Genomic DNA, 14,871 nt, shown 5'->3' with positions numbered 1-14,871 from the left:
ATACCACACCCGTTTCAAATTCAGGCTTTGCGTCTTTTTCCTCCTGTTGGTTTCTCTCTCGTCTTTCTTACTGCAGCTTCTATGTTTAAAAGACACGACTGCTCACTGGACCTGTAGATGCGCTCAGCTTTTCAATCTTGACAGATTTTGCGCCTAAACTAACTACCAGATATCGTCTCATCTCGTCACATGATCAAAGAGACGTGACATTAGGCAACATCAACATACGAATGTTACCCAGCAATCATCACTGCATACCTGATATGATCTCATGATCTTATCATCAAAGATCACAAGAAATTATTCATTTAACTGAATAGTTTTTCATCTTCATCTTCTAACCGCTTCATCCTCTTGAGGGTCGCGGGGGGCTGGAGCCTATCCCAGCTGACACTGGGTGAGAGGCAGGGTTCACCCTGGACAGGTCACCAGACTATCACAGGGCTGACACATAGAGACAGACAACCATTCATACTCACATTCACACCTACGGACAATTTAGAGTTATCAATTAACCTGTATGTCTTTGGACTGTGGGAGGAAGCCAGAGTGCCCGGAGAGAACCCACGCTGACACAGGGAGAACATGCAAACTCCACACAGAAGGGCTCCCACGCCCGGGATCGAACCGGCAACCCTCTTGCTGTGAGACGAGAGTGCTAACCACCATAGTTCATGTAGAATTAGCATTAAATTGTGATAAATGTGTTTGTGTATTCACTGTGAACCTGTTTTGCTGTTACTTGTTTATTTTATGTTACTTTCGTGTTTTAAGAGGATCTGAGTTTTTTAATTTGGCGACTCCTTGTGATGGCGTAAAAAAAATACAATTTTGCTTTCAAAATTCATTCAATTTTATTTGTAAAGCCCAATATCACAAATCACAATTTGCCTCACAGGGCTTTACAGCATACGACATCCCTCTGTCCTTATGACCCTCACAGCTGATCAGGAAAAACTCCCCAAAAAACCCTTTAACAGGGAAAAAAAATGGTAGAAACCTCAGGAAGAGCAACTGAGGAGGGATCCCTCTTCCAGGACGGACAGACTCTCAATGATCTGATTGATAATATCATGTTAAATAAAATGTGCTCTTTTTCCCTATCCTCTGTAACAACTGAGGAGGTTATGAAATTGCTAGAGTCACTTCCTGATGGGAAAGCTGCAGGTTATGATTTAATGGACAACAGGTTATTGAGGTATGCTGCACGTCAGATTGCTGCCCCTTTGAGGTATTTGTATAATTGGTCAATTGACACTGGTCACTTCCCTAGAGTATGGAAGGAAGCTAAGCTATGTCCAATTCCAAAGAATAGTAAAGAACCTCTCTCACCTGAGAACAGTCGGCCCATTAGTCTTTTACCTGCACTGAGTAAAATACTGGAAAGTATAATCAGTGCTCAGATTTGGTCATATATGGAAACTAATGATTTATTCTCTGCTAATCAACACGCATACCGTAAGGACCATTCCACAGCAACTGCTCTCATTGAGATGACTGATCAATGGCTAGAACAAATTGATTTGGGAAAATATGTTGGTGTACTATTTTTGGATTTTAGTGCAGCTTTTGATTTGGTAGATCATAGTATATTATTGAAAAAGCTCCTTCATTATGGGTTCCAACAAACCGCTCTTGACTGGATTCATGCTTATTTATTTGAGAGAACACAATCGTTTTTTATAAATGGATCTTATTCTTTTCCTCTAAACATACAGTGTGGCGTGCCTCAAGGCAGTTGTCTTGGGCCTCTCCTTTATCTGCTGTATATAAATGATATTTCATATGCTTTAGTCCGATCAAAAATGACAATTTTTGCGGATGATACTACTGTGTATGTACCGGGGTATTCATGTGCAGACATACAGACATCACTGCAGCAAGATCTAGAGACCATTAAGGATTGGGTTGATATGAACAAACTCGTACTGAATATAAAGAAAACAAAAGTAATGCTTATAGGTTCTGTGAGGAAGAAGCAAACACTGCCCTGTTTACAGCTCATGACAAATGGTACAATGATTGAACAAATAGATGAGACTAGACTGTTAGGTGTTCAACTTGATAGTCATCTGTCTTGGACACCACATATATCTAATCTATGTAAGAAGCTGGTTCAGACTGCTGTTATGGTTGGTAGAATAGCCAAATATTTATCCACAAAAATATTAAAACAAGTGACCCACGCTTTAATTGCGAGTCAGGTGAATTATTGTGCTGCGGTTTGGGGTAATGCTGGAGTGGGAGAAATGAGTAGACTCCAAACTGCACAAAATAAGGCTGCAAGAATTATTCTTAGATGTCCAAATGATACTCCTATTGAAGAGCGATACAAAATACTAGAGTGGTCGGATATCAGGGACATAATAGCTAGAAATGTTCTTCAATTATTTTATAACTTACATGTTAAAAAGAAGCCAAGACTGTTGATAAGCAGGTTCCAGCAGGTAAAAGACAGACATTTAGTCAGCACAAGAGCAGCTAGCACAAGTGATTATGTTTTACCCAGAACTAGGCTTGTAATTGGTAAAAGGATGTTCTGTTTTTGTGCTGTGAAGTTATGGAATGGTTCACCTGATCTCATTAGGAATTTACCAGAAAAATATTTTAAACAAAATATTAGGGGTGTTTTTTAAGGAGTATTTGAAGTTTTATTGTAATTGTATGACTGTGATTGAGGGTATAGCTTCTATGTAATATTATCTGTATAGGCTTTGTTGTGTGTGTGTATAATACCATCCATGTGTTGTATGTATGTTTTTTGGTTTGTGTTTGTTCTATATTGTATTGTGTTTCAGTTATACTGTATTGTGTTTATTTTGTAATGTTTTTATGCTATGGACTTGGAAGAATAGCCCAAGTGGGCTAAAAGAGATCCAAATAAACAAACAAACAGACGTGCAATAGATGTCATTAAAAAAGCTCATAAAATCATTACTGCTAAGGGCTAAAGGAATACAAGGCTCAATAGAGCTCTGACTCTCAGTCAGCCTGGCTACAGTGCTGAAAAGAAACCTGGGGTTGTTCTTATTGTCTTCTATTAGAGCTGAGTAATAGTTTGCTCTGGCATTGCGGAGGCCCCTCTTATAAGTTTTGAGACTGTCTGTCCAGATTAAACGAGATTCTTCCAGTTTGATTAATCGCCAATTCCTTTCAAATTTTCACGATAATTGTTTTAACTTACGGGTTTGAGAGTTACACCAAGGAGCGAACTTTCTTTGCTTTGTTAACTTCTTTTTAAGAGGTGCTCTAGAGTCGAGTGTTGACTTGGCAGCAATTGCTGACCAAATAGCCTTCGTTGAGTAAAATGCAGCAATAAATTGTATAAAAATGAAAAATTATTTCATAACTAAAATGGTGGTGAAAATATTTAACTTTGCTAGACGGTATTTCTCTGAGCCATTTGTTAAAAGGAAATAATGTATTTGCTGTGGAGAGAAGGCAACATAATGTGGAATTATAGGTTAAACAATCTTTGCTTCCTTTGATTTAGTTTGGATAACAGTAGTAGCCTAACAGTAGCTGCAACAGCAACAGCGTTAGTTGCCAACAGCTGTCTTGTTTTTATTTTTTTATTACCTCTGCCAAGGAGGTTATGTTTTCACCGGCGTTGGTCTGTTTGTTTGTTTGTTTGTTTGTTTGTTTGTTTGTTTGTCTGCAAAATAACTCAAAAAGTTCGGAACAGATTTTGATGAAATTTTCAGGAAAGGTTGATAATGGGGCAAGGAACAGATGACAACATTTTGGTGGTGATCGGTTGAAGCGAAGTGGATAAAATAATAAAATGGCGGGAAATCCGACCTGCTTGGTGGAGGTCTGCGCTCTCCGAGTGCTTTTCTAGTTACAGATATGCATATAGACATTTGTTTGTTTTTGCATCTTCAGCACCAAGGACAGCGCTTAAAGTGATTTTGTTATAACCGCTGCCTGTAACAGGCTCGGGGACATCTTCAGCACCAAGGACAGCGCTCAAATTACGGTAGTTCTTGTCTGCTTTTGTCATGTGGTGAATTCTACTGTTGGCCTCCTTATGGAAAAAATTTAATGAAATTTGCATTTTTTAGAACTTCTTAATGTTTTATTTGTGTGTAGCTTATGGCAGCCAGTCAGCAGCCTAGTGAGTGGCGATGTGCGATGCGCTATACAGCAGGAAAAAAAATACAATGATGTCACTCATTCATTCATTCAGTTGGCAGCCCCCCCCACTTAAAACATCTTCCCGTGTGTGGGGAATACCACTATGTGTTATCCAAATAAGGGCATGTACGTCACATACAGCAGATGATGTGATTTTCCATCAATGAGATAAACACAACTGTCCTCACAGTCCGCGCATTGAGACATTGTGGCTGTTTAGTGGTACCGCTGCTCTGTGTTTACTGAAAGGGGGAAGTTGCCTGGTCCCCCCTGAAATGTAACTTTACTGCGGCCGGATTTTTGAGAGGTCGGACTAATGGGATTCAAATACCAGGTCGGACCTTTGGGAATTTTTTCTTGTAAATATAATTCTTTTTGTATTACATCAAACAATGATATGAGTTTTTGTTAAACACACTGTATAGCCTGGTAATCAGAATCAGAAAGACTATTGATTCCTGGTGGGAAATTCTTGTTACATAAAGCAAAGATATGAGTATTTCTGTGCTTGCTTCTGTTTGTATCTGCCAGTACCTGCTTTCTCCCAGTAATTGTTTTGATTACAATAAATGTAGCCTACACCTTTAAATTAAGCTGTATAAGGATAACTAGCCTGTTTTAAAAACAATGAATCGCCTAACACATACACATAACACAATAAAACAAGATTATTGTGGAACTCAAAATGTTAACTGTACTGTTATCAGTCTGTGCACATTAGATCATTAGTAACATTAAATGTAACACAATAAACCAAAGTACATCAGTAGGCGTTTCCTTAAGTCTTTCTGATAGTTTTTTACTAGCCTATATACTACAACAGTATAATAAAATCCTGAAATTATGGCTTTTAGTTTTGGTGTGCCACCCCAAGATTTTAAGTGGCCCCATCTGGCCACCTCTATGATACATTTCTGGAGGTGCCCCTCTCTCTCACAGGCGTGGCCTGGCCATCAGCAAGTTTGGGGTTTTTCCTGGTGAGCCGGTCTTGTGGTTATGCATCAACAGCAGCCTGAGACACGACTGGTGCAATCTGCCATCACAACTGAAACTGAAAGGATGTGATATGACTCAGGCATATCACATCTAGCACCCATTAGTAAGCTTCCATTCCATTAGTAGGCACTTAGTATCCAGCACCCATTAACATGGACAGAGGGAGAAAACCAGCAGCAACAAAAGGGAAAGGCTCTGCTGGCTGACGCCGTCAGTGTCCAAATACATTTCTTTAAAGGTCCAGTGTGGAGGATTCAGGGGGATACACTGTTGTGGTTACCTCAGAATGAGACGTTTGTATCTACACAGGCAGCAGGTCCTCCTCTACAGAGATCACCATGTTGCACTGCCATGTTTCTACGATAGAGATACTGATGTTTTCACATTGGCCAAAGTAGTTAGCAGCCCCTCTACAATGAGCCAAACAGCATTGGAAAAACACTGTTTTGTAACATTGAAGGTCCTTATTGAGTGTTTCTACTGGTGTAAATCAGCTGGTCTGTTTGCTTTGGAGAGGAAGAGACCTCTGTGGATAATTCAATCAATTCAATCAATTTTATTTATAAAGCCCAATATCACAAATCACAATTTGCCTCACAGGGCTTTACAGCATACGACATCCCTCTGTCCTTATGACCCTCACAGCTGATCAGGAAAAACTCCCAAAAAAACCCTTTAACAGGGAAAAAAAACGGTAGAAACCTCAGGAAGAGCAACTGAGGAGGGATCCCTCTTCCAGGACGGACAGACGTGCAATAGATGAACAGATCAGCATAACAGATTAACAGTAATCCGTATGACACAATGAGAGAGAGAGAGAGAGAGAGAGAGAGAGAGAGAGAGAGATGCAGGTAATGACAGTAGCTTACAACAACATTAATGAATGTAATAATATTATAGTTATAGTTCTGGCTACTGTGGTACAATATGTTGAAAGTATGTATTAATATCTGGCAGTATACATGTGTGACAATAGTCGTGTATAATAACAGTAGAAGTATGACTAATGACTAATGATGGCAGCAGCAGCAGCAGGAGGCATCTGGCAGGACCACGGCAGCAGCACAACCACACACGTCACGCTGTCCAGGCACCGCTGTGATATGAGTTAATCTGAGAGACAGTGGAGCACAAAGGCTCCGGAGAAGAAGCCGAGTTAGTGACATCCAGAATGGCCGAGTTAGCAAGATGCAGTAATAGAATATGAGAGAGAGAGAGAGAGAGAGAGAGAGAGAGAGGAGAGAAGGGGCCCGGTGTATTATAGGGGGGTCCTCCGGCAGACTAGGCCTAAGTCAGCCTAACTAAGGGCTGGTACAGGACAAGCCTGAGCCAGCCCTAACTATAAGCTTTATCAAAGAGGAAAGTCTTAAGTCTAGTCTTAAATGTGGAGACGGTGTCTGCCTCCCGGACCGTAACAGGAAGATGATTCCACAGGAGAGGAGCCTGATAGCTGAAGGCTCTGGCTCCTGATCTACTTTTGGAGACTTTAGGGACCATGAGTAACCCTGCGTTCTCAGAGCGCAGTGTTCTGGTGGGATAATATGGCACTATAAGCTCTCTAAGATATGACGGAACTTGACCATTTAGAGCTTTATAAGTTAACAATAGGATTTTAAATTCAATTCTGGATTTTACAGGGAGCCAGTGCAGAGAAGCTAAAACAGGAGAAATATGATCGCGTTTCTTAGTTCCTGTTAGTACACGTGCTGCTGCATTCTGAATTAGCTGGAGAGTTTTTAAGTACTTACTAGAGCTACCTGATAACAGAGAGTTACAGTAATCCAGCCTTGAGGTAACAAAAGCGTGGACCAATTTTTCTGCATCTTTTCGGGTCAGGATAGGCCTAATTTTCGCAATATTACGCAGATGAAAAAATGCAGTCCGTGAGGTTTGTTTTAAATGAGAATTAAAAGACAAATCTTGATCAAATATTACTCCGAGGTTTCTTACGGTAGTGCTAGAGGCCAGAGCAATGCCATCTAGAGAAACTATGTCATCAGATAAAGAGTCTCTGAGTTGTTTGGGGCCAAGAACAATAACTTCAGTTTTGTCTGAATTTAACATCAGGAAATTGGTGCTCATCCAAGTTTTTATGTCTTTAAGGCAGTTATGGAGTTTAGTTAATTGATTACTTTCTTCTGGCTTCATCGATAAATACAACCGTGTATCATCCGCATAACAATGGAAATTTATAGAGTGATTTCTAATGATGTTACCTTAAGGAAGCATCTATAGAGTAAATAGGATTGGTCCGAGCACAGAACCTTGCGGAACTCCAAAACAAACTTTGGTACGTAAGGATGATTCATTATGAACGTCAACAAACTGAAAACGATCAGATAAATAAGATTTAAACCAGCTCAGTGCAGAACCTTTTAGGCCAATTAAGTGATCCAGTCTCAGCAGTAGAATTTGATGGTCAATTGTGTCAAACGCCGCACTAAGATCTAATAAAACAAGTACAGAGACAAGTCCTTTGTCTGAAGCAATCAGAAGGTCATTTGTAATTTTGACTAGTGCTGTCTCAGTGCTATGATGCACTCTAAATCCTGACTGAAATTCCTCAAATAAATTATTATCATGGAGAAAATCACACAGCTGGTCTGCGACTACTTTCTCAAGGATCTTTGACATAAAGGGAAGATTAGATATTGGTCTATAGTTGGCTAACACCTCTGGATCCAGGGTGGGCTTTTTTAGTAGAGGTTTAATTACAGCTACCTTAAAAGACTGTGGTACATAGTGTTGTGCCGTACAAGGATTTATAACAAAGGCCTACACTTTATCCATAAACTTTTGGGCCTACATGTAACAATCAAAGCCTGAGACCACATGTTGGCGCCCAAAAGAACAAAGGAATCAGTCAACCCCCTTTCTCTGTGTGAATCAGCTGATTCAACCCCAACACAGCACCCCAGCTGACCAGCAGAGGTCCCCTGAAATACACAGCTCCCATTGGGTGAAATCCGCCACGGCCAACCCCGCACCGGTGACGTCACGCCGGGGTATATCATCACAGAGCGTACCTGAGGGAAACGCTTCTGGCTGTGATCCTCATAGCTAATAGAAGTACCCACAACTGTTCCTAAAGCTTAGCAACTCGTCCCACGTGGCGAACGCTTTAGAAAGAGTTACTGTGCACAGTTAGACGCGTTTAGGCCTACGGATTTCCCTCGCTGGTCGAGCTGATCTCCTCTCCTCTCCCTCACTCTGTGCGCCGAGGAACACAGAGCAGCCCGGTACGAGACCACGGATTGACCCTCTCACCCGGATGCCCGCGGATGCGAAGTTTGGTAGATAACAAGGACTGCCTGCTTCAAGAAGAAGGACAAGGGCCCCCTTCTTTCCCCGAGTGATTCCCCGCTATGAGCCGGAATTAACTCGCCTCGAGACTTGCCCCCTCGCCGAGGACCCGTTAGCCGCTGTGAGCCGCTAACCACTTCACCTCTGCCGTAACAAAGGACGCACGAGGAACGACCGACACATCACTCCACCTTCTGCAACAGTAAGAGGCTTTAGCTCTGGGCAGATAGTAGTTAGTGTGTGTTTTCTTTTTAAGTTTGTAAGGGCTTGTTGATACGGACCGCCGCGTCCGATTTTGGCTGCTTTGATATTGTAAAAAAATATTGCCTGTGTTGCTGCTGTCTGTTATTCTCCTACCCGTTTGTGTCTGCTTGTAATACGTAGTGATCCGACCTCGTCGGACCGCTATTGTGTCTCCCCGCACGCGGAATTGATCAGTACTTCGGCTGTGTTGGTTCAATGTCCAGATTCACGCCGCTCACCAGCTGAGCCGAGCGCGTCTCTGCGTAACACAGACGGGTTACTGCATCTCAATACCGCCTGCGTGACCACACCTCTGAGTGCTTCCTTTCTCTCTTCCTCTCTTCCACTAACCTACACTTGAGCCGAGCAATTCGAACTTCCTCTCTACCGGCTCCCCTCCTTTTTCTGAGTCGCGTGCTTTCTTGGCGAGCCGCCATAGCGTGACGTAGCTTGCTGCGTCACAGCCGCCATCTTGCTACGCTCACACGCCTCTCTCTCCCTCACACACACACACACACACACACACACACACACACACACACACACACACACACACACACACACACACACACACACACACACACACACACACACACACACACACCCTTCTTGATGCTTGCTGGTTGATTCAGTAATGTTTTATAGTTGATAGGGTTTATAGAGCAATGTTGATGTTGGTTGTAAATTAATGTCATCAGTGTGAATAAACCCTGTTATACTGCAAAGAGAAGTTGCTTTGGTTTTTCATTGTATACTGTGATGAAGCTGGTTGACAAAGTCAGTGCCTGAGCTCCACTCCTTCCTGTTCATCTTATAGTTGCTGATATCTCCCTAGAATTAGCTTCCTAAGTGAACACTCTTGAGACTGAATTTACGTCTGATCATTGGTCCGGTTTTCCCGGTGGTGCCCCGCTGTAAGCTAATTTGATTATTATGCTTATGTAATAATTAATTAATTATTAATTAATTAATCAAATATTTTAATAATCCATAATTAATATTAATAATTATGAATTGATTAGCCAATGATCATATTTGGCTCCTCCTCTTCCCAACAATAGCCTGTTAATAAGGATATATTGATCATATCTAATATATGAGTGTTAACTAAAGGAAAGACCTCTTTAAGTAGCCTAGTTGGGATGGGGTCTAAGAGACACGTTGATGATTTAGATGAAGAAATCACTGCTGTCAATTCTTGAAGAGAAATTGGGGAGAAGCAATCTAAATATATATTAGGTTTTACAGCTCTGTTTGAGGTTAGATAGGTACTATCTGAGGACAGGAGGTCATGAATCTTGCCTCTAATAGTTAGAATTTTGTCGTTAAAAAAGCTCATAAAATCATTACTGCTAAGGGCTAAAGGAATACAAGGCTCAATAGAGCTTTGACTCTCAGTCAGCCTGGCTACAGTGCTGAAAAGAAACCTGGGGTTGTTCTTATTGTCTTCTATTAATGCTGAGTAATAGTTTGCTCTGGCATTGCGGAGGCCCCTCTTATAAGTTTTGAGACTGTCTGTCCAGATTAAACGAGATTCTTCCAGTTTGGTTAATCGCCAATTCCTTTCAGATTTTCGCGATATTTGTTTTAACTTACGGGTTTGACAGTTATACCAAGGAGCGAACTTTCTTTGCTTTTTTAACTTCTTTTTAAGAGGAGCTACAGAGTCAAGTGTTGTTCGCAGCGAGCCTACGGCACTATCGACAAAGTGATCAAAGTCGGCACAGGAAACCTCTGTTACTGAGGGACTTGGTATTGAATTTAACGACGGAGTAATCATTTCCTTAAATTTTGCGACAGCACTATCTGATAAACATCTAGTATAGTAACTGTTGCTGAGTGGCGTGTAATCGAGTATTTTGAAATCAAAAGTAATCAGATAATGATCCGATAGCGAGGATTCTGTGGAAAGACTTTTAGGTTATCAATTTCAATTCCATACATCAGAACTAGATCGCAGGTAGGGTTAAAACAGTGTGTGGGTTCATGTACACCCTGACTGAAGCCAATGGAGTCTAATAATGAGATAAACGCGGTAGCCAGGGAGTCATTATCAACGTCGACATGAATGTTAAAATCGCCTACAATAATAACTTTATCTGATTTAAGAACTAAACAGGATAAAAACTCTGAGAATTCAGATACAAATTCAGAATACGGGCCACGAGCATGGTACACTATAACAAATAAAAGTGGCTGCGAGGTTTTCCAGGTCGGATGTAAAAGACGAAGAACGAGGCTTTCAAATGAATTATAATCTAGTTTAGGTTTAGGGCTGATTAACAGACTAGAGTTAAAAATGGCTGCAACTCCCCCTCCTCGGCCGCTGCCTCGAGGAATGTGGGTATTACTATGACTGGGAGGAGTGGACTCATTTAGACTAACATATTCATCTTGACACAGCCAGGTTTCAGTGAGACTGAGTAAATCAATATGATTATCTGATACTAATTTGTTTACTAAGACTGCTTTAGACGATAGAGACCTGATATTTAACAGTCCGCATTTAATTCTCCTGTTTTGTCTTTCTGTCACAGAAGAGGTTTTAATTTTTATGAGGTTGTTATGCACAACTCCTCTTTGTTTAATTTTAGATTTAAATAATTTAGGCGGTCGGGGGACAGACACCGTTTGTATAAAACTATGAAAACTACGGCTGGGTAACTGAACTAGAAGCTCAGAGAGGCGTATAGGACTGCATCTCCGAGTCCTGGTCTCAGCTCTGGGTTGTCAGGGATTTAAATTACTAATAAAGTTTGCCAGGTTTCTAGAAATGAGAGCAGCTCCATCCAAAGTGGGATGAATGCCGTCTCTCCTAATAAGACCAGGTTTTCCCCAGAAAGTTTGCCAATTATTAACGAAACCCACATCGTTTGCTGGACACCACCTGGACAGCCAGCGATTAAATGATGACATGCGGCTAAACATGTCATCACTGGTCAGATTTGGGAGGGGTCCAGAGAAAACTACGGAGTCCGACATCGTTTTTGCATATTCACACACCGAGGCAATATTAATTTTAGTGACCTCCGATTGGCGTAACTGGGTGTCATTGCCGCCGACGTGAATAACAATCTTACTGAATCTACGTTTAGCTTTAGCCAGCAGTTTTAAATTAGATTCGATGTCGCCCGCTCTGGCCCCAGGGATACATTTGACTATGGCCGCTGGTGTTGCTAATTCAGCTCCTCATAGTGGCCATTAATGGTATTGCAGCTCAAAAAATCCCCTGCAGCCCAAAAAGCACTTTCCCCATAGACCACCATGATAAAGAGATGTCTGTAAAATGGTTCACAGGACACCTCGCACTGCAAACAAGATCAATAATGACCCTCTCTATCGTGGGTTTTTTTTATCCATGGAAGTTTTATATTTGTGAAACTTTCCTCAAGCCGAGAAAAGCGAGTCAAATATCTGTGACGTCAAAACAATGTAAAGTCCACAAGCCCAGTGGGAAATCATGGGGAAACAGTAACTTGTATAATCAGTCATACTGTGGAAGTAAACTGGGAAGCTAGAAATGTGATAACTATCACATAAAACTTGATACTCCCAAAACAAAACACAAACAAGACTTGTCTTGTCTCAGTGTGGCTGGGATCAGCAGACCATTCTGGTTACACTGGTAATTTGAATTATTGTGGTGTATTTATAATGAACACTGTCGATCTGAAGCTCGGGTCATTTTGTTTTGGTTTTCACTGGTTCATCACTACTAGAGATTCAGCTGTAGCCAGTATCTCACTGTCACTATCCTCATTCAGATTTTAAGAAGCTACAATTTATATTCAGCCTCAAAATAAGTCTGAAAAGCTGAAAGTCAGAATTTAAGTACAGAGAGTTGTTGCTATAGAAACGATACACCATCTTGTCTTGTATTGGTGTAAACTGGCAGTTTTTCAGGATGTTGCAGATCAGTGTGTTGCAAGATTCAACTTGTCTGGTTGCAAATTTTTCATCTGAACTGCATTAAGACAAGAAGAGACCACATCAGTCCAGGTCCCAGGTCTTTGCTCTGGCTTCCTGTTTGTGACAGAATTGATTTTATACTATTGTTGGTTTACAAAGCACTGCATTTTTCCTGATCTGCTGTCGTGTTGTGAAGCATTCAGACATCTCAGATAGTCTGGATCAGGTCTGCTTTATGACCTCAGTGTCCGAACTGAAACGGAAGAAGCAGCATTCAGTTTTTATGCTCCACAAATCTGGTAAAAAGAAAAAACTCCCAGAAAAGCTGATATCTCTTTCAATACTTAGTTCTTTGAAATCTGAGCTGACAACCTTTTTCTTCTATTAGGATCAATGTTTGGACTTTTCATTTCTTTCTGCAGTGTAACAGTATTGTACCGTTACATGTTATAATACAGCGGGCACCTTCTCTCCTTCTCTCTCTCTCTCTCTCTCTCTCTCTCTCTCTCTCTCTCCCGTATTCTATTACTGCATCTTGCTAACTCGGCCATTCTGGATGTCACTAACTCGGCTTCTTCTCCGGAGCCTTTGTGCTCCACTGTCTCTCAGATTAACTCATATCACAGCGGTGCCTGGACAGCGTGACGTGTGTGGTTGTGCTGCTGCCGTGGTCCTGCCAGATGCCTCCTGCTGCTGCTGCCATCATTAGTCATTAGTCATACTTCTTCTGTTATTATACACATATGACTATTGTCACACATGTATACTGCCAGATATTAATACATACTTTCAACATATTGTACCACAGTAGCCAGAACTATAACTATAATATTATTACTTTCAATAATGTTGTTGTAAGCTACTGTCATTACCTGCATCTCTCTCTCTCTCTCTCTCTCTCTCTCTCTCTCTCTCTCTCTCTCTCCCTCTCTCTCTCTCTCTGTCTTAATTTATTATGCTGATCTGTTCTGTACGACATCTATTGCACGTCTGTCCGTCCTGGAAGAGGGATCCCTCCTCAGTTGCTCTTCCTGAGGTTTCTACCGTTTTTTTTCCCCGTTAAAGGGTTTTTTGGGGAGTTTTTCCTTATCCGCTGTGAGGGTCATAAGGACAGAGGGATGTCGTATGCTGTAAAGCCCTGTGAGGCAAATTGTGATTTGTGATATTGGGCTTTATAAATAAAATTGATTGATTGATTGACCGTTTGTGTTATTCAATTTTATTTTTTTTTTTTATATTCTCTTTTATCTTACTTAACTCTTGTTTTAAATTCTATTTGTGTATTTTAATATTGTCTTTTTTTAACTTGTCTGGTGTTTTATAACTTTACTTAATGCATTTCTGTCTTATGGAAGGCACATTGAATTACCTTGTTGTTGAAAAGTGTTTTCGGAGATCTTGTTGTCACGTGATTTCAGAGAAATGGTCTGACTTCAAACTGTCAGAAAAACAGAACGTGACGGGAGGGAGGAGAGATCTCAGAGTTTGATACTCATAATACGATATAAAATACACGTTAACTGAACCCCAAAAGGAAATTCATGTATAGCTGCAGCAACTCAGTGAAGAAGATAAATGATTACAACATGTGATGTAGTATGCACTACATGCTGACACTGCTGACAATGAACCCTTCTGACAGAATACAAGAACATCTTTACTGATGCAAATGTGTTTGTTTCTGTCCTCGTAACTTCAGATCACTTGGTCAGTAGAGTGACTCAGCTGTTTGTTTCTGAGACTGTTTCTGTGAAACCACAGGGTCTCCACCCCTCTGCTGATATAAAAGCTGAGCATCTGTCCTCTCTGCCTCCTCAGTATCCGGGACCATTAACACAGGTAAGAAGACTTTAAGACAGTAATTATGAAATACTTACAAATGTTAAGATCAGGAGTTAATACCAGATAAAAGATGCATAATTATACATTATCTTGATGCATTTTTATGCACATAACTGATAATTGAACATACTATCTGACATTCATAAGTCATTCATATCTTATGTTAGAATGACATTTAAATGATAAGAGCTTTGAATTAACTAAGATTTGTTTTCAGTTAAGGTTTAATTCATAATCAAATCATTCTGAGAGCATGAGAGAGACTGAAGCTTAATTTAACACACTGACCATAAATTCTTGATTTTGAGATGGATGTTTTTTCTACAAGACAGAAAGACAATATTTCAGCAGTAACTGCAGCAGATCTTTGGAACAATTTTCACTCTGAACTCCCACATGTCCTGAAAGCGTCTGACGTGTTACGAGCCACGTCAAACTGCT

At 40.8% G+C, this 14,871-nt stretch overlaps 1 protein-coding gene across 5 annotated transcripts in view; it reads left to right on the top strand.

Annotated features, from left to right (window-relative positions):
• Positions 1-14,871, top strand: part of LOC125906049 (uncharacterized) — a 181,656-nt gene that overhangs the window by 6,598 nt on the left and 160,187 nt on the right. The window contains exon 1 of one of the 5 annotated variants that reach the window (XM_049604443.1): positions 14,412-14,427. The exons of the other annotated variants lie outside the window; for them this stretch is intronic. The gene's annotated coding sequence lies outside the window, so the exon portion shown is untranslated. Of the gene's footprint in view, positions 1-14,411; positions 14,428-14,871 lie in introns of those variants that run through there. 5 annotated transcript variants of the gene reach the window in all.

Source organism: Epinephelus fuscoguttatus, linkage group LG18 (genome assembly GCF_011397635.1).
Source record: "Epinephelus fuscoguttatus linkage group LG18, E.fuscoguttatus.final_Chr_v1".
Taxonomy (NCBI): domain Eukaryota; kingdom Metazoa; phylum Chordata; class Actinopteri; order Perciformes; family Serranidae; genus Epinephelus; species Epinephelus fuscoguttatus.
Note: the sequence above shows the minus strand (reverse complement) of the source record. Positions and strands in the feature narration are given on the sequence as shown.